General features: G+C 54.7%; 6 non-coding genes across 6 annotated transcripts; all 6 read left to right on the top strand.

Moving 5' to 3' along the window:
- Positions 1-1936: 1936 nt before the first annotated feature.
- On the top strand, positions 1937-2055 carry LOC138564470 (5S ribosomal RNA). Its single transcript, XR_011300418.1, has one exon. It is a non-coding gene; the product is annotated as a 5S ribosomal RNA (ribosomal RNA).
- Positions 2056-4914: 2859 nt separating this feature from the next.
- LOC138564166 (5S ribosomal RNA) lies at positions 4915-5033 on the top strand. Its single transcript, XR_011300125.1, has one exon. It is a non-coding gene; the product is annotated as a 5S ribosomal RNA (ribosomal RNA).
- Positions 5034-7792: 2759 nt separating this feature from the next.
- LOC138564482 (5S ribosomal RNA) lies at positions 7793-7911 on the top strand. Its single transcript, XR_011300429.1, has one exon. It is a non-coding gene; the product is annotated as a 5S ribosomal RNA (ribosomal RNA).
- Positions 7912-10770: 2859 nt separating this feature from the next.
- Positions 10771-10889, top strand: LOC138564178 (5S ribosomal RNA). Its single transcript, XR_011300137.1, has one exon. It is a non-coding gene; the product is annotated as a 5S ribosomal RNA (ribosomal RNA).
- Positions 10890-13648: 2759 nt separating this feature from the next.
- LOC138564494 (5S ribosomal RNA) lies at positions 13649-13767 on the top strand. Its single transcript, XR_011300441.1, has one exon. It is a non-coding gene; the product is annotated as a 5S ribosomal RNA (ribosomal RNA).
- A 2749-nt stretch (positions 13768-16516) lies between these two features.
- Positions 16517-16635, top strand: LOC138564190 (5S ribosomal RNA). The gene has a single exon (XR_011300148.1). It is a non-coding gene; the product is annotated as a 5S ribosomal RNA (ribosomal RNA).
- Positions 16636-18794: the final 2159 nt, after the last annotated feature.

Here is an 18794-nt window from a genome sequence, read left to right on the forward strand (position 1 = left end):
GCCACCCGCCGGAGAAGGTGAGGCCCTCAGCTGACATTGCCCTCCGCCTTCCCGACGCTTGGGTGAGTGCTAGTGTGGTTTGATCTGAATTTACGGGCGGCTTCTTTGCAAACGTTTGCCAAACCAACTTGGAGCACCAATGGGGTAGAGAATCAGCCTTCAGCTGATGCCTGCCTGCGCTGTGCTGGGTTGGGGGCCTCAGTTGCTGTTACTGGGCCTGCTTCTTTCCTGCACTTGTAGGCCACCAGCCGGAGAAGGTAAGGGCTGCAACCAACATCGCCCTCTGCCTTCCAAGGGGTCGAGGAGACTGGAGCAGGAAAATTGGGTGTGTGTTTATTTCTTATTTTTTAGAGGTGCTTTTTTTTCCTTTTTATAAGGAACCGACGCTTGGGTGAGTGCTAGTGTGGCTTGAGCTGAATTTACAGGCAGCTTCTTTGCAAACATTTGCCAAACCAACTTGGAGCAGCACTGGGTTAGAGAGTCAGCCTTCAGGTGTTCCCTGCATGGGCTAGGCTGGGCTGGGGGCCTCAGTTGCTGTTACTGGGCCTGCTTCTTTCCTGAACTTGTAGGCCACCAGCCGGAGAAGGTAAGGGCCTCAACCAACATCGCCCTTTGCCTTCCAAGGAGTCGAGGAGACCGGAGCAGGAAAATTGTGTGTGTGTTTATTTCTTATTTTTTAGAGGTGCTTTTTTCCCCCTTTTTATAAGGAACCGACGCTTGGGTGAGTGCTAGTGTGGTTTGATCTGAATTTACGGGCGGCTTCTTTGCAAACGTTTGCCAAACCAACTTGGAGCACCACTGGGTTAGAGAATCAGCCTTCAGCTGATGCCTGCCTGGGCTGTGCTGGGTTGGGGGCCTCAGTTGCTGTTACTGGGCCTGCTTCTTTCCTGCACTTGTAGGCCACCAGCCGGAGAAGGTAAGGGCCGCAACCAACATCGCCCTCTGCCTTCCAAGGAGTCGAGGAGACCGGAGCAGGAAAATTGTGTGTGTGTTTATTTCTTATTTTTTAGAGGTGCTTTTTTTCCTTTTTATAAGGACCCGACGCTTGGGTGAGTGCTAGTGTGGCTTGAGCTGAATTTACAGGCAGCTTCTTTGCAAACTTTTGCCAAACCAACTTGGAGCAGCACTGGGTTAGAGAGTCAGCCTTCAGGTGTTCCCTGCATGGGCTGGGCTGGGCTGGGGGCCTCGGTTGCTGTTACTGGGCCTGCTTCTTTCCTGCACTCGTAGACCACCAGCAGAGAAGGTAAGGAAGGGCCTTAACCCACGTCGACCTCTGCCTTCCAAAGAGTCGAGGAGACCCCAGCAGGAAAATTGTGTGTGTGTGTGTGTGTTTATTTCTTTCTTTTAGAGATTTATTTTTATTTTTGTAAGGAACTGACGCTTGGTAGAGTGAGTGCTAGTGTGGCTTGAGCTGAATTTACAGGCAGTTTCTTTGCAAACATGAATAGGCAAGCGGGTATTTCAAAAGTGGGTGCATGGAGCTGCTCGTTGCTTTTCCAAGCCGGCAGCTGTGGCTCCTGAGCTTGAGGCAAAAAAAGAGCAGCAGCACACTGCAGAGGACAGCGTTCAGCATTGCAAGAGGGGTGTGGACTTCAGAGCCGACACAGCACAAGAGGCTCGGAATCGGCTGACTCTTAGAGCAGAAACACACTGCCGAGGACAGCGTTCAGCATTGCAAGAGGGGTGTGGACGTCAGAGCCGACACAGCACAAGAGGCTCGGAATCGGCTGACTCTTAGTGCAGAAACACACTGCCGAGGACAGCGTTCAGCATTGCAAGAGGGGTGGGGACGTCAGAGCCGACACAGCACAAGAGGCTCGGAATCGGCACACTCTTAGAGCAGAAACACACTGCCGAGGACAGCGTTCAGCATTGCAAGAGGGGGGTGGATGCCGAGCTGACACAGCACAAGAGGCTCGGAATCGGCGCAGTCCTCGCCTACGGCCATACCACCCTGAATGCGCCCGATCTCGTACGATCTCGGAAGCTAAGCAGGGTCGGGCCTGGTTAGTACTTGGATGGGAGACCGCCTGGGAATACCAGGTGCTGTAGGCATTTTGCTACTCTGTCCCCGATAGGTGGCGTTCGTCTTCTCCGCCTTGAGCTATCATTTTCCTCCATTCTCCTTTTAATTTTAACAAACACAGCGCGTGAAAAAGGCAAAGGGGCAGCCAGCAGCCCTTGCTCCAATACAGACCCCCGTCAGTAGCGAACACGTTTTCGCCAAACTAACTTGGAGCAGCACACTCCAGCAGCGGGAGGCTGAATCGACGGCAGCTTGTCGGCTCGGATGGAGCAAAAAAGAGCAGCTCGTGTCCCTGCCAAAGCTCCTTCAGCGTCTTTCTGTTTTCTCTCGAGTGGGCCCTTTCCCTGCCATTGAAACGTGGACACGCAAGGCCCCCTACAGCTAGTGGAGGGAAGTGGATGGGTCTCATCTGCATATGTGGGGTCTAGAGGTAGAGTGCACCTTGGGAGACAGGGGGACACTTGGAGCGGGAACTGCTCACGGGGGGAGAGGGGCCTTCAAGAGGCAGGAAGGGAGGCCACATCATGCCTCTCGTCTCCATAGCCAGGCCTCTGGATGGGGAAGAAGTGGCGGTCACCCTAAGCTTCCTAGAAGTCCCAGCTGGGCCCCCTTCTACCTAATAATCTCGCCTGATCGAGCCTGATCGAGCGCTGGTCGAGCCGAGGCGAGCCTTCAGCCTAGGGGCCCAGGAGCCCAGGAGCCCAGGGTCTGGCCTCGGTCCTTCCCATGTGCAGGGAGTCGGCCTTCAGCTGATGCCTGACCTGGGCAGGGCTGGGCTGGGCTGGGCTGGGCTGGGCTGGGCTGGGGGCCTCAGCTGCTGTTCCTGGGCTTGCTTCTTTCCTGGACGTGTAGGCCACCCGCCGGAGAAGGTGAGGCCCTCAGCTGACATTGCCCTCCGCCTTCCCGACGCTTGGGTGAGTGCTAGTGTGGTTTGATCTGAATTTACGGGCGGCTTCTTTGCAAACGTTTGCCAAACCAACTTGGAGCACCAATGGGGTAGAGAATCAGCCTTCAGCTGATGCCTGCCTGCGCTGTGCTGGGTTGGGGGCCTCAGTTGCTGTTACTGGGCCTGCTTCTTTCCTGCACTTGTAGGCCACCAGCCGGAGAAGGTAAGGGCTGCAACCAACATCGCCCTCTGCCTTCCAAGGGGTCGAGGAGACTGGAGCAGGAAAATTGGGTGTGTGTTTATTTCTTATTTTTTAGAGGTGCTTTTTTTTCCTTTTTATAAGGAACCGACGCTTGGGTGAGTGCTAGTGTGGCTTGAGCTGAATTTACAGGCAGCTTCTTTGCAAACATTTGCCAAACCAACTTGGAGCAGCACTGGGTTAGAGAGTCAGCCTTCAGGTGTTCCCTGCATGGGCTAGGCTGGGCTGGGGGCCTCAGTTGCTGTTACTGGGCCTGCTTCTTTCCTGAACTTGTAGGCCACCAGCCGGAGAAGGTAAGGGCCTCAACCAACATCGCCCTTTGCCTTCCAAGGAGTCGAGGAGACCGGAGCAGGAAAATTGTGTGTGTGTTTATTTCTTATTTTTTAGAGGTGCTTTTTTCCCCCTTTTTATAAGGAACCGACGCTTGGGTGAGTGCTAGTGTGGTTTGATCTGAATTTACGGGCGGCTTCTTTGCAAACGTTTGCCAAACCAACTTGGAGCACCACTGGGTTAGAGAATCAGCCTTCAGCTGATGCCTGCCTGGGCTGTGCTGGGTTGGGGGCCTCAGTTGCTGTTACTGGGCCTGCTTCTTTCCTGCACTTGTAGGCCACCAGCCGGAGAAGGTAAGGGCCGCAACCAACATCGCCCTCTGCCTTCCAAGGAGTCGAGGAGACCGGAGCAGGAAAATTGTGTGTGTGTTTATTTCTTATTTTTTAGAGGTGCTTTTTTTCCTTTTTATAAGGACCCGACGCTTGGGTGAGTGCTAGTGTGGCTTGAGCTGAATTTACAGGCAGCTTCTTTGCAAACTTTTGCCAAACCAACTTGGAGCAGCACTGGGTTAGAGAGTCAGCCTTCAGGTGTTCCCTGCATGGGCTGGGCTGGGCTGGGGGCCTCGGTTGCTGTTACTGGGCCTGCTTCTTTCCTGCACTCGTAGACCACCAGCAGAGAAGGTAAGGAAGGGCCTTAACCCACGTCGACCTCTGCCTTCCAAAGAGTCGAGGAGACCCCAGCAGGAAAATTGTGTGTGTGTGTGTGTGTTTATTTCTTTCTTTTAGAGATTTATTTTTATTTTTGTAAGGAACTGACGCTTGGTAGAGTGAGTGCTAGTGTGGCTTGAGCTGAATTTACAGGCAGTTTCTTTGCAAACATGAATAGGCAAGCGGGTATTTCAAAAGTGGGTGCATGAAGCTGCTCGTTGCTTTTCCAAGCCGGCAGCTGTGGCTCCTGAGCTTGAGGCAAAAAAAGAGCAGCAGCACACTGCAGAGGACAGCGTTCAGCATTGCAAGAGGGGTGTGGACTTCAGAGCCGACACAGCACAAGAGGCTCGGAATCGGCTGACTCTTAGAGCAGAAACACACTGCCGAGGACAGCGTTCAGCATTGCAAGAGGGGTGTGGACGTCAGAGCCGACACAGCACAAGAGGCTCGGAATCGGCTGACTCTTAGTGCAGAAACACACTGCCGAGGACAGCGTTCAGCATTGCAAGAGGGGTGGGGACGTCACAGCCGACACAGCACAAGAGGCTCGGAATCGGCTGACTCTTAGTGCAGAAACACACTGCCGAGGACAGCGTTCAGCATTGCAAGAGGGGTGGGGACGTCAGAGCCGACACAGCACAAGAGGCTCGGAATCGGCACACTCTTAGAGCAGAAACACACTGCCGAGGACAGCGTTCAGCATTGCAAGAGGGGGGTGGATGCCGAGCTGACACAGCACAAGAGGCTCGGAATCGGCGCACTCCTCGCCTACGGCCATACCACCCTGAATGCGCCCGATCTCGTCCGATCTCGGAAGCTAAGCAGGGTCGGGCCTGGTTAGTACTTGGATGGGAGACCGCCTGGGAATACCAGGTGCTGTAGGCATTTTGCTACTCTGTCCCCGATAGGTGGCGTTCGTCTTCTCCGCCTTGAGCTATCATTTTCCTCCATTCTCCTTTTAATTTTAACAAACACAGCGCGTGAAAAAGGCAAAGGGGCAGCCAGCAGCCCTTGCTCCAATACAGACCCCCGTCAGTAGCGAACACGTTTTCGCCAAACTAACTTGGAGCAGCACACTCCAGCAGCGGGAGGCTGAATCGACGGCAGCTTGTCGGCTCGGATGGAGCAAAAAAGAGCAGCTCGTGTCCCTGCCAAAGCTCCTTCAGCGTCTTTCTGTTTTCTCTCGAGTGGGCCCTTTCCCTGCCATTGAAACGTGGACACGCAAGGCCCCCTACAGCTAGTGGAGGGAAGTGGATGGGTCTCATCTGCATATGTGGGGTCTAGAGGTAGAGTGCACCTTGGGAGACAGGGGGACACTTGGAGCGGGAACTGCTCACGGGGGGAGAGGGGCCTTCAAGAGGCAGGAAGGGAGGCCACATCATGCCTCTCGTCTCCATAGCCAGGCCTCTGGATGGGGAAGAAGTGGCGGTCACCCTAAGCTTCCTAGAAGTCCCAGCTGGGCCCCATGCTACCTAATAATCTCTCCTGATCGAGCCTAATCGAGCGCTGGTCGAGCCGAGGCGAGCCTTCAGCCTAGGGGCCCAGGAGCCCAGGAGCCCAGGGTCTGGCCTCGGTCCTTCCCATGTGCAGGGAGTCGGCCTTCAGCTGATGCCTGACCTGGGCAGGGCTGGGCTGGGCTGGGCTGGGCTGGGCTGGGCTGGGGGCCTCAGCTGCTGTTCCTGGGCTTGCTTCTTTCCTGGACGTGTAGGCCACCCGCCGGAGAAGGTGAGGCCCTCAGCTGACATTGCCCTCCGCCTTCCCGACGCTTGGGTGAGTGCTAGTGTGGTTTGATCTGAATTTACGGGCGGCTTCTTTGCAAACGTTTGCCAAACCAACTTGGAGCACCAATGGGGTAGAGAATCAGCCTTCAGCTGATGCCTGCCTGCGCTGTGCTGGGTTGGGGGCCTCAGTTGCTGTTACTGGGCCTGCTTCTTTCCTGCACTTGTAGGCCACCAGCCGGAGAAGGTAAGGGCTGCAACCAACATCGCCCTCTGCCTTCCAAGGGGTCGAGGAGACTGGAGCAGGAAAATTGGGTGTGTGTTTATTTCTTATTTTTTAGAGGTGCTTTTTTTTCCTTTTTATAAGGAACCGACGCTTGGGTGAGTGCTAGTGTGGCTTGAGCTGAATTTACAGGCAGCTTCTTTGCAAACATTTGCCAAACCAACTTGGAGCAGCACTGGGTTAGAGAGTCAGCCTTCAGGTGTTCCCTGCATGGGCTAGGCTGGGCTGGGGGCCTCAGTTGCTGTTACTGGGCCTGCTTCTTTCCTGAACTTGTAGGCCACCAGCCGGAGAAGGTAAGGGCCTCAACCAACATCGCCCTTTGCCTTCCAAGGAGTCGAGGAGACCGGAGCAGGAAAATTGTGTGTGTGTTTATTTCTTATTTTTTAGAGGTGCTTTTTTCCCCCTTTTTATAAGGAACCGACGCTTGGGTGAGTGCTAGTGTGGTTTGATCTGAATTTACGGGCGGCTTCTTTGCAAACGTTTGCCAAACCAACTTGGAGCACCACTGGGTTAGAGAATCAGCCTTCAGCTGATGCCTGCCTGGGCTGTGCTGGGTTGGGGGCCTCAGTTGCTGTTACTGGGCCTGCTTCTTTCCTGCACTTGTAGGCCACCAGCCGGAGAAGGTAAGGGCCGCAACCAACATCGCCCTCTGCCTTCCAAGGAGTCGAGGAGACCGGAGCAGGAAAATTGTGTGTGTGTTTATTTCTTATTTTTTAGAGGTGCTTTTTTTCCTTTTTATAAGGACCCGACGCTTGGGTGAGTGCTAGTGTGGCTTGAGCTGAATTTACAGGCAGCTTCTTTGCAAACTTTTGCCAAACCAACTTGGAGCAGCACTGGGTTAGAGAGTCAGCCTTCAGGTGTTCCCTGCATGGGCTGGGCTGGGCTGGGGGCCTCGGTTGCTGTTACTGGGCCTGCTTCTTTCCTGCACTCGTAGACCACCAGCAGAGAAGGTAAGGAAGGGCCTTAACCCACGTCGACCTCTGCCTTCCAAAGAGTCGAGGAGACCCCAGCAGGAAAATTGTGTGTGTGTGTGTGTGTTTATTTCTTTCTTTTAGAGATTTATTTTTATTTTTGTAAGGAACTGACGCTTGGTAGAGTGAGTGCTAGTGTGGCTTGAGCTGAATTTACAGGCAGTTTCTTTGCAAACATGAATAGGCAAGCGGGTATTTCAAAAGTGGGTGCATGGAGCTGCTCGTTGCTTTTCCAAGCCGGCAGCTGTGGCTCCTGAGCTTGAGGCAAAAAAAGAGCAGCAGCACACTGCAGAGGACAGCGTTCAGCATTGCAAGAGGGGTGTGGACTTCAGAGCCGACACAGCACAAGAGGCTCGGAATCGGCTGACTCTTAGAGCAGAAACACACTGCCGAGGACAGCGTTCAGCATTGCAAGAGGGGTGTGGACGTCAGAGCCGACACAGCACAAGAGGCTCGGAATCGGCTGACTCTTAGTGCAGAAACACACTGCCGAGGACAGCGTTCAGCATTGCAAGAGGGGTGGGGACGTCAGAGCCGACACAGCACAAGAGGCTCGGAATCGGCACACTCTTAGAGCAGAAACACACTGCCGAGGACAGCGTTCAGCATTGCAAGAGGGGGGTGGATGCCGAGCTGACACAGCACAAGAGGCTCGGAATCGGCGCAGTCCTCGCCTACGGCCATACCACCCTGAATGCGCCCGATCTCGTACGATCTCGGAAGCTAAGCAGGGTCGGGCCTGGTTAGTACTTGGATGGGAGACCGCCTGGGAATACCAGGTGCTGTAGGCATTTTGCTACTCTGTCCCCGATAGGTGGCGTTCGTCTTCTCCGCCTTGAGCTATCATTTTCCTCCATTCTCCTTTTAATTTTAACAAACACAGCGCGTGAAAAAGGCAAAGGGGCAGCCAGCAGCCCTTGCTCCAATACAGACCCCCGTCAGTAGCGAACACGTTTTCGCCAAACTAACTTGGAGCAGCACACTCCAGCAGCGGGAGGCTGAATCGACGGCAGCTTGTCGGCTCGGATGGAGCAAAAAAGAGCAGCTCGTGTCCCTGCCAAAGCTCCTTCAGCGTCTTTCTGTTTTCTCTCGAGTGGGCCCTTTCCCTGCCATTGAAACGTGGACACGCAAGGCCCCCTACAGCTAGTGGAGGGAAGTGGATGGGTCTCATCTGCATATGTGGGGTCTAGAGGTAGAGTGCACCTTGGGAGACAGGGGGACACTTGGAGCGGGAACTGCTCACGGGGGGAGAGGGGCCTTCAAGAGGCAGGAAGGGAGGCCACATCATGCCTCTCGTCTCCATAGCCAGGCCTCTGGATGGGGAAGAAGTGGCGGTCACCCTAAGCTTCCTAGAAGTCCCAGCTGGGCCCCCTTCTACCTAATAATCTCGCCTGATCGAGCCTGATCGAGCGCTGGTCGAGCCGAGGCGAGCCTTCAGCCTAGGGGCCCAGGAGCCCAGGAGCCCAGGGTCTGGCCTCGGTCCTTCCCATGTGCAGGGAGTCGGCCTTCAGCTGATGCCTGACCTGGGCAGGGCTGGGCTGGGCTGGGCTGGGCTGGGCTGGGCTGGGGGCCTCAGCTGCTGTTCCTGGGCTTGCTTCTTTCCTGGACGTGTAGGCCACCCGCCGGAGAAGGTGAGGCCCTCAGCTGACATTGCCCTCCGCCTTCCCGACGCTTGGGTGAGTGCTAGTGTGGTTTGATCTGAATTTACGGGCGGCTTCTTTGCAAACGTTTGCCAAACCAACTTGGAGCACCAATGGGGTAGAGAATCAGCCTTCAGCTGATGCCTGCCTGCGCTGTGCTGGGTTGGGGGCCTCAGTTGCTGTTACTGGGCCTGCTTCTTTCCTGCACTTGTAGGCCACCAGCCGGAGAAGGTAAGGGCTGCAACCAACATCGCCCTCTGCCTTCCAAGGGGTCGAGGAGACTGGAGCAGGAAAATTGGGTGTGTGTTTATTTCTTATTTTTTAGAGGTGCTTTTTTTTCCTTTTTATAAGGAACCGACGCTTGGGTGAGTGCTAGTGTGGCTTGAGCTGAATTTACAGGCAGCTTCTTTGCAAACATTTGCCAAACCAACTTGGAGCAGCACTGGGTTAGAGAGTCAGCCTTCAGGTGTTCCCTGCATGGGCTAGGCTGGGCTGGGGGCCTCAGTTGCTGTTACTGGGCCTGCTTCTTTCCTGAACTTGTAGGCCACCAGCCGGAGAAGGTAAGGGCCTCAACCAACATCGCCCTTTGCCTTCCAAGGAGTCGAGGAGACCGGAGCAGGAAAATTGTGTGTGTGTTTATTTCTTATTTTTTAGAGGTGCTTTTTTCCCCCTTTTTATAAGGAACCGACGCTTGGGTGAGTGCTAGTGTGGTTTGATCTGAATTTACGGGCGGCTTCTTTGCAAACGTTTGCCAAACCAACTTGGAGCACCACTGGGTTAGAGAATCAGCCTTCAGCTGATGCCTGCCTGGGCTGTGCTGGGTTGGGGGCCTCAGTTGCTGTTACTGGGCCTGCTTCTTTCCTGCACTTGTAGGCCACCAGCCGGAGAAGGTAAGGGCCGCAACCAACATCGCCCTCTGCCTTCCAAGGAGTCGAGGAGACCGGAGCAGGAAAATTGTGTGTGTGTTTATTTCTTATTTTTTAGAGGTGCTTTTTTTCCTTTTTATAAGGACCCGACGCTTGGGTGAGTGCTAGTGTGGCTTGAGCTGAATTTACAGGCAGCTTCTTTGCAAACTTTTGCCAAACCAACTTGGAGCAGCACTGGGTTAGAGAGTCAGCCTTCAGGTGTTCCCTGCATGGGCTGGGCTGGGCTGGGGGCCTCGGTTGCTGTTACTGGGCCTGCTTCTTTCCTGCACTCGTAGACCACCAGCAGAGAAGGTAAGGAAGGGCCTTAACCCACGTCGACCTCTGCCTTCCAAAGAGTCGAGGAGACCCCAGCAGGAAAATTGTGTGTGTGTGTGTGTGTTTATTTCTTTCTTTTAGAGATTTATTTTTATTTTTGTAAGGAACTGACGCTTGGTAGAGTGAGTGCTAGTGTGGCTTGAGCTGAATTTACAGGCAGTTTCTTTGCAAACATGAATAGGCAAGCGGGTATTTCAAAAGTGGGTGCATGAAGCTGCTCGTTGCTTTTCCAAGCCGGCAGCTGTGGCTCCTGAGCTTGAGGCAAAAAAAGAGCAGCAGCACACTGCAGAGGACAGCGTTCAGCATTGCAAGAGGGGTGTGGACTTCAGAGCCGACACAGCACAAGAGGCTCGGAATCGGCTGACTCTTAGAGCAGAAACACACTGCCGAGGACAGCGTTCAGCATTGCAAGAGGGGTGTGGACGTCAGAGCCGACACAGCACAAGAGGCTCGGAATCGGCTGACTCTTAGTGCAGAAACACACTGCCGAGGACAGCGTTCAGCATTGCAAGAGGGGTGGGGACGTCACAGCCGACACAGCACAAGAGGCTCGGAATCGGCTGACTCTTAGTGCAGAAACACACTGCCGAGGACAGCGTTCAGCATTGCAAGAGGGGTGGGGACGTCAGAGCCGACACAGCACAAGAGGCTCGGAATCGGCACACTCTTAGAGCAGAAACACACTGCCGAGGACAGCGTTCAGCATTGCAAGAGGGGGGTGGATGCCGAGCTGACACAGCACAAGAGGCTCGGAATCGGCGCACTCCTCGCCTACGGCCATACCACCCTGAATGCGCCCGATCTCGTCCGATCTCGGAAGCTAAGCAGGGTCGGGCCTGGTTAGTACTTGGATGGGAGACCGCCTGGGAATACCAGGTGCTGTAGGCATTTTGCTACTCTGTCCCCGATAGGTGGCGTTCGTCTTCTCCGCCTTGAGCTATCATTTTCCTCCATTCTCCTTTTAATTTTAACAAACACAGCGCGTGAAAAAGGCAAAGGGGCAGCCAGCAGCCCTTGCTCCAATACAGACCCCCGTCAGTAGCGAACACGTTTTCGCCAAACTAACTTGGAGCAGCACACTCCAGCAGCGGGAGGCTGAATCGACGGCAGCTTGTCGGCTCGGATGGAGCAAAAAAGAGCAGCTCGTGTCCCTGCCAAAGCTCCTTCAGCGTCTTTCTGTTTTCTCTCGAGTGGGCCCTTTCCCTGCCATTGAAACGTGGACACGCAAGGCCCCCTACAGCTAGTGGAGGGAAGTGGATGGGTCTCATCTGCATATGTGGGGTCTAGAGGTAGAGTGCACCTTGGGAGACAGGGGGACACTTGGAGCGGGAACTGCTCACGGGGGGAGAGGGGCCTTCAAGAGGCAGGAAGGGAGGCCACATCATGCCTCTCGTCTCCATAGCCAGGCCTCTGGATGGGGAAGAAGTGGCGGTCACCCTAAGCTTCCTAGAAGTCCCAGCTGGGCCCCATGCTACCTAATAATCTCTCCTGATCGAGCCTAATCGAGCGCTGGTCGAGCCGAGGCGAGCCTTCAGCCTAGGGGCCCAGGAGCCCAGGAGCCCAGGGTCTGGCCTCGGTCCTTCCCATGTGCAGGGAGTCGGCCTTCAGCTGATGCCTGACCTGGGCAGGGCTGGGCTGGGCTGGGCTGGGCTGGGCTGGGCTGGGGGCCTCAGCTGCTGTTCCTGGGCTTGCTTCTTTCCTGGACGTGTAGGCCACCCGCCGGAGAAGGTGAGGCCCTCAGCTGACATTGCCCTCCGCCTTCCCGACGCTTGGGTGAGTGCTAGTGTGGTTTGATCTGAATTTACGGGCGGCTTCTTTGCAAACGTTTGCCAAACCAACTTGGAGCACCAATGGGGTAGAGAATCAGCCTTCAGCTGATGCCTGCCTGCGCTGTGCTGGGTTGGGGGCCTCAGTTGCTGTTACTGGGCCTGCTTCTTTCCTGCACTTGTAGGCCACCAGCCGGAGAAGGTAAGGGCTGCAACCAACATCGCCCTCTGCCTTCCAAGGGGTCGAGGAGACTGGAGCAGGAAAATTGGGTGTGTGTTTATTTCTTATTTTTTAGAGGTGCTTTTTTTTCCTTTTTATAAGGAACCGACGCTTGGGTGAGTGCTAGTGTGGCTTGAGCTGAATTTACAGGCAGCTTCTTTGCAAACATTTGCCAAACCAACTTGGAGCAGCACTGGGTTAGAGAGTCAGCCTTCAGGTGTTCCCTGCATGGGCTAGGCTGGGCTGGGGGCCTCAGTTGCTGTTACTGGGCCTGCTTCTTTCCTGAACTTGTAGGCCACCAGCCGGAGAAGGTAAGGGCCTCAACCAACATCGCCCTTTGCCTTCCAAGGAGTCGAGGAGACCGGAGCAGGAAAATTGTGTGTGTGTTTATTTCTTATTTTTTAGAGGTGCTTTTTTCCCCCTTTTTATAAGGAACCGACGCTTGGGTGAGTGCTAGTGTGGTTTGATCTGAATTTACGGGCGGCTTCTTTGCAAACGTTTGCCAAACCAACTTGGAGCACCACTGGGTTAGAGAATCAGCCTTCAGCTGATGCCTGCCTGGGCTGTGCTGGGTTGGGGGCCTCAGTTGCTGTTACTGGGCCTGCTTCTTTCCTGCACTTGTAGGCCACCAGCCGGAGAAGGTAAGGGCCGCAACCAACATCGCCCTCTGCCTTCCAAGGAGTCGAGGAGACCGGAGCAGGAAAATTGTGTGTGTGTTTATTTCTTATTTTTTAGAGGTGCTTTTTTTCCTTTTTATAAGGACCCGACGCTTGGGTGAGTGCTAGTGTGGCTTGAGCTGAATTTACAGGCAGCTTCTTTGCAAACTTTTGCCAAACCAACTTGGAGCAGCACTGGGTTAGAGAGTCAGCCTTCAGGTGTTCCCTGCATGGGCTGGGCTGGGCTGGGGGCCTCGGTTGCTGTTACTGGGCCTGCTTCTTTCCTGCACTCGTAGACCACCAGCAGAGAAGGTAAGGAAGGGCCTTAACCCACGTCGACCTCTGCCTTCCAAAGAGTCGAGGAGACCCCAGCAGGAAAATTGTGTGTGTGTGTGTGTGTTTATTTCTTTCTTTTAGAGATTTATTTTTATTTTTGTAAGGAACTGACGCTTGGTAGAGTGAGTGCTAGTGTGGCTTGAGCTGAATTTACAGGCAGTTTCTTTGCAAACATGAATAGGCAAGCGGGTATTTCAAAAGTGGGTGCATGGAGCTGCTCGTTGCTTTTCCAAGCCGGCAGCTGTGGCTCCTGAGCTTGAGGCAAAAAAAGAGCAGCAGCACACTGCAGAGGACAGCGTTCAGCATTGCAAGAGGGGTGTGGACTTCAGAGCCGACACAGCACAAGAGGCTCGGAATCGGCTGACTCTTAGAGCAGAAACACACTGCCGAGGACAGCGTTCAGCATTGCAAGAGGGGTGTGGACGTCAGAGCCGACACAGCACAAGAGGCTCGGAATCGGCTGACTCTTAGTGCAGAAACACACTGCCGAGGACAGCGTTCAGCATTGCAAGAGGGGTGGGGACGTCAGAGCCGACACAGCACAAGAGGCTCGGAATCGGCACACTCTTAGAGCAGAAACACACTGCCGAGGACAGCGTTCAGCATTGCAAGAGGGGGGTGGATGCCGAGCTGACACAGCACAAGAGGCTCGGAATCGGCGCACTCCTCGCCTACGGCCATACCACCCTGAATGCGCCCGATCTCGTACGATCTCGGAAGCTAAGCAGGGTCGGGCCTGGTTAGTACTTGGATGGGAGACCGCCTGGGAATACCAGGTGCTGTAGGCATTTTGCTACTCTGTCCCCGATAGGTGGCGTTCGTCTTCTCCGCCTTGAGCTATCATTTTCCTCCATTCTCCTTTTAATTTTAACAAACACAGCGCGTGAAAAAGGCAAAGGGGCAGCCAGCAGCCCTTGCTCCAATACAGACCCCCGTCAGTAGCGAACACGTTTTCGCCAAACTAACTTGGAGCAGCACACTCCAGCAGCGGGAGGCTGAATCGACGGCAGCTTGTCGGCTCGGATGGAGCAAAAAAGAGCAGCTCGTGTCCCTGCCAAAGCTCCTTCAGCGTCTTTCTGTTTTCTCTCGAGTGGGCCCTTTCCCTGCCATTGAAACGTGGACACGCAAGGCCCCCTACAGCTAGTGGAGGGAAGTGGATGGGTCTCATCTGCATATGTGGGGTCTAGAGGTAGAGTGCACCTTGGGAGACAGGGGGACACTTGGAGCGGGAACTGCTCACGGGGGGAGAGGGGCCTTCAAGAGGCAGGAAGGGAGGCCACATCATGCCTCTCGTCTCCATAGCCAGGCCTCTGGATGGGGAAGAAGTGGCGGTCACCCTAAGCTTCCTAGAAGTCCCAGCTGGGCCCCATGCTACCTAATAATCTCTCCTGATCGAGCCTAATCGAGCGCTGGTCGAGCCGAGGCGAGCCTTCAGCCTAGGGGCCCAGGAGCCCAGGAGCCCAGGGTCTGGCCTCGGTCCTTCCCATGTGCAGGGAGTCGGCCTTCAGCTGATGCCTGACCTGGGCAGGGCTGGGCTGGGCTGGGCTGGGCTGGGGGCCTCAGCTGCTGTTCCTGGGCTTGCTTCTTTCCTGGACGTGTAGGCCACCCGCCGGAGAAGGTGAGGCCCTCAGCTGACATTGCCCTCCGCCTTCCCGACGCTTGGGTGAGTGCTAGTGTGGTTTGATCTGAATTTACGGGCGGCTTCTTTGCAAACGTTTGCCAAACCAACTTGGAGCACCAATGGGGTAGAGAATCAGCCTTCAGCTGATGCCTGCCTGCGCTGTGCTGGGTTGGGGGCCTCAGTTGCTGTTACTGGGCCTGCTTCTTTCCTGCACTTGTAGGCCACCAGCCGGAGAAGGTAAGGGCTGCAACCAACATCGCCCTCTGCCTTCCAAGGGGTCGAGGAGACTGGAGCAGGAAAATTGGGTGTGTGTTTATTTCTTATTTTTTAGAGGTGCTTTTTTTTCCTTTTTATAAGGAACCGACGCTTGGGTGAGTGCTAGTGTGGCTTGAGCTGAATTTACAGGCAGCTTCTTTGCAAACATTTGCCAAACCAACTTGGAGCAGCACTGGGTTAGAGAGTCAGCCTTCAGGTGTTCCCTGCATGGGCTAGGCTGGGCTGGGGGCCTCAGTTGCTGTTACTGGGCCTGCTTCTTTCCTGAACTTGTAGGCCACCAGCCGGAGAAGGTAAGGGCCTCAACCAACATCGCCCTTTGCCTTCCAAGGAGTCGAGGAGACCGGAGCAGGAAAATTGTGTGTGTGTTTATTTCTTATTTTTTAGAGGTGCTTTTTTCCCCCTTTTTATAAGGAACCGACGCTTGGGTGAGTGCTAGTGTGGTTTGATCTGAATTTACGGGCGGCTTCTTTGCAAACGTTTGCCAAACCAACTTGGAGCACCACTGGGTTAGAGAATCAGCCTTCAGCTGATGCCTGCCTGGGCTGTGCTGGGTTGGGGGCCTCAGTTGCTGTTACTGGGCCTGCTTCTTTCCTGCACTTGTAGGCCACCAGCCGGAGAAGGTAAGGGCCGCAACCAACATCGCCCTCTGCCTTCCAAGGAGTCGAGGAGACCGGAGCAGGAAAATTGTGTGTGTGTTTATTTCTTATTTTTTAGAGGTGCTTTTTTTCCTTTTTATAAGGACCCGACGCTTGGGTGAGTGCTAGTGTGGCTTGAGCTGAATTTACAGGCAGCTTCTTTGCAAACTTTTGCCAAACCAACTTGGAGCAGCACTGGGTTAGAGAGTCAGCCTTCAGGTGTTCCCTGCATGGGCTGGGCTGGGCTGGGGGCCTCGGTTGCTGTTACTGGGCCTGCTTCTTTCCTGCACTCGTAGACCACCAGCAGAGAAGGTAAGGAAGGGCCTTAACCCACGTCGACCTCTGCCTTCCAAAGAGTCGAGGAGACCCCAGCAGGAAAATTGTGTGTGTGTGTGTGTGTTTATTTCTTTCTTTTAGAGATTTATTTTTATTTTTGTAAGGAACTGACGCTTGGTAGAGTGAGTGCTAGTGTGGCTTGAGCTGAATTTACAGGCAGTTTCTTTGCAAACATGAATAGGCAAGCGGGTATTTCAAAAGTGGGTGCATGGAGCTGCTCGTTGCTTTTCCAAGCCGGCAGCTGTGGCTCCTGAGCTTGAGGCAAAAAAAGAGCAGCAGCACACTGCAGAGGACAGCGTTCAGCATTGCAAGAGGGGTGTGGACTTCAGAGCCGACACAGCACAAGAGGCTCGGAATCGGCTGACTCTTAGAGCAGAAACACACTGCCGAGGACAGCGTTCAGCATTGCAAGAGGGGTGTGGACGTCAGAGCCGACACAGCACAAGAGGCTCGGAATCGGCTGACTCTTAGTGCAGAAACACACTGCCGAGGACAGCGTTCAGCATTGCAAGAGGGGTGGGGACGTCAGAGCCGACACAGCACAAGAGGCTCGGAATCGGCACACTCTTAGAGCAGAAACACACTGCCGAGGACAGCGTTCAGCATTGCAAGAGGGGGGTGGATGCCGAGCTGACACAGCACAAGAGGCTCGGAATCGGCGCACTCCTCGCCTACGGCCATACCACCCTGAATGCGCCCGATCTCGTCCGATCTCGGAAGCTAAGCAGGGTCGGGCCTGGTTAGTACTTGGATGGGAGACCGCCTGGGAATACCAGGTGCTGTAGGCATTTTGCTACTCTGTCCCCGATAGGTGGCGTTCGTCTTCTCCGCCTTGAGCTATCATTTTCCTCCATTCTCCTTTTAATTTTAACAAACACAGCGCGTGAAAAAGGCAAAGGGGCAGCCAGCAGCCCTTGCTCCAATACAGACCCCCGTCAGTAGCGAACACGTTTTCGCCAAACTAACTTGGAGCAGCACACTCCAGCAGCGGGAGGCTGAATCGACGGCAGCTTGTCGGCTCGGATGGAGCAAAAAAGAGCAGCTCGTGTCCCTGCCAAAGCTCCTTCAGCGTCTTTCTGTTTTCTCTCGAGTGGGCCCTTTCCCTGCCATTGAAACGTGGACACGCAAGGCCCCCTACAGCTAGTGGAGGGAAGTGGATGGGTCTCATCTGCATATGTGGGGTCTAGAGGTAGAGTGCACCTTGGGAGACAGGGGGACACTTGGAGCGGGAACTGCTCACGGGGGGAGAGGGGCCTTCAAGAGGCAGGAAGGGAGGCCACATCATGCCTCTCGTCTCCATAGCCAGGCCTCTGGATGGGGAAGAAGTGGCGGTCACCCTAAGCTTCCTAGAAGTCCCAGCTGGGCCCCATGCTACCTAATAATCTCGCCTGATCGAGCCTGATCGAGCGCTGGTCGAGCCGAGGCGAGCCTTCAGCCTAGGGGCCCAGGAGCCCAGGAGCCCAGGGTCTGGCCTCGGTCCTTCCCATGTGCAGGGAGTCGGCCTTCAGCTGATGCCTGACCTGGGCAGGGCTGGGCTGGGCTGGGCTGGGCTGGGCTGGGGGCCTCAGCTGCTGTTCCTGGGCTTGCTTCTTTCCTGGACGTGTAGGCCACCCGCCGGAGAAGGTGAGGCCCTCAGCTGACATTGCCCTCCGCCTTCCCGACGCTTGGGTGAGTGCTAGTGTGGTTTGATCTGAATTTACGGGCGGCTTCTTTGCAAACGTTTGCCAAACCAACTTGGAGCACCAATGGGGTAGAGAATCAGCCTTCAGCTGATGCCTGCCTGCGCTGTGCTGGGTTGGGGGCCTCAGTTGCTGTTACTGGGCCTGCTTCTTTCCTGCACTTGTAGGCCACCAGCCGGAGAAGGTAAGGGCTGCAACCAACATCGCCCTCTGCCTTCCAAGGGGTCGAGGAGACTGGAGCAGGAAAATTGGGTGTGTGTTTATTTCTTATTTTTTAGAGGTGCTTTTTTTTCCTTTTTATAAGGAACCGACGCTTGGGTGAGTGCTAGTGTGGCTTGAGCTGAATTTACAGGCAGCTTCTTTGCAAACATTTGCCAAACCAACTTGGAGCAGCACTGGGTTAGAGAGTCAGCCTTCAGGTGTTCCCTGCATGGGCTAGGCTGGGCTGGGGGCCTCAGTTGCTGTTACTGGGCCTGCTTCTTTCCTGAACTTGTAGGCCACCAGCCGGAGAAGGTAAGGGCCTCAACCAACATCGCCCTTTGCCTTCCAAGGAGTCGAGGAGACCGGAGCAGGAAAATTGTGTGTGTGTTTATTTCTTATTTTTTAGAGGTGCTTTTTTTCCCCCTTTTTATAAGGAACCGACGCTTGGGTGAGTGCTAGTGTGGTTTGATCTGAATTTACGGGCGGCTTCTTTGCAAACGTTTGCCAAACCAACTTGGAGCACCACTGGGTTAGAGAATCAGCCTTCAGCTGATGCCTGCCTTGGCTGTGCTGGGTTGGGGGCCTCAGTTGCTGTTACTGGGCCTGCTTCTTTCCTGCACTTGTAGGCCACCAGCAGGAGAAGGTAAGGGCCGCAACCAACATCGCCCTCTGCCTTCCAAGGAGTCGAGGAGACCGGAGCAGGAAAATTGTGTGTGTGTTTATTTCTTATTTTTTAGAGGTGCTTTTTTTCCTTTTTATAAGGACCCGACGCTTGGGTGAGTGCTAGTGTGGCTTGAGCTGAATTTACAGGCAGCTTCTTTGCAAACTTTTGCCAAACCAACTTGGAGCAGCACTGGGTTAGAGAGTCAGCCTTCAGGTGTTCCCTGCATGGGCTGGGCTGGGCTGGGGGCCTCGGTTGCTGTTACTGGGCCTGCTTCTTTCCTGCACTCGTAGACCACCAGCAGAGAAGGTAAGGAAGGGCCTTAACCCACGTCGACCTCTGCCTTCCAAAGAGTCGAGGAGACCCCAGCAGGAAAATTGTGTGTGTGTGTGTGTGTTTATTTCTT

This window comes from Ambystoma mexicanum, chromosome 1q (assembly GCF_040938575.1).
Source record: "Ambystoma mexicanum isolate Mex_15411 chromosome 1q, UKY_AmexF1_1, whole genome shotgun sequence".
Taxonomy (NCBI): Eukaryota; Metazoa; Chordata; class Amphibia; order Caudata; family Ambystomatidae; genus Ambystoma; species Ambystoma mexicanum.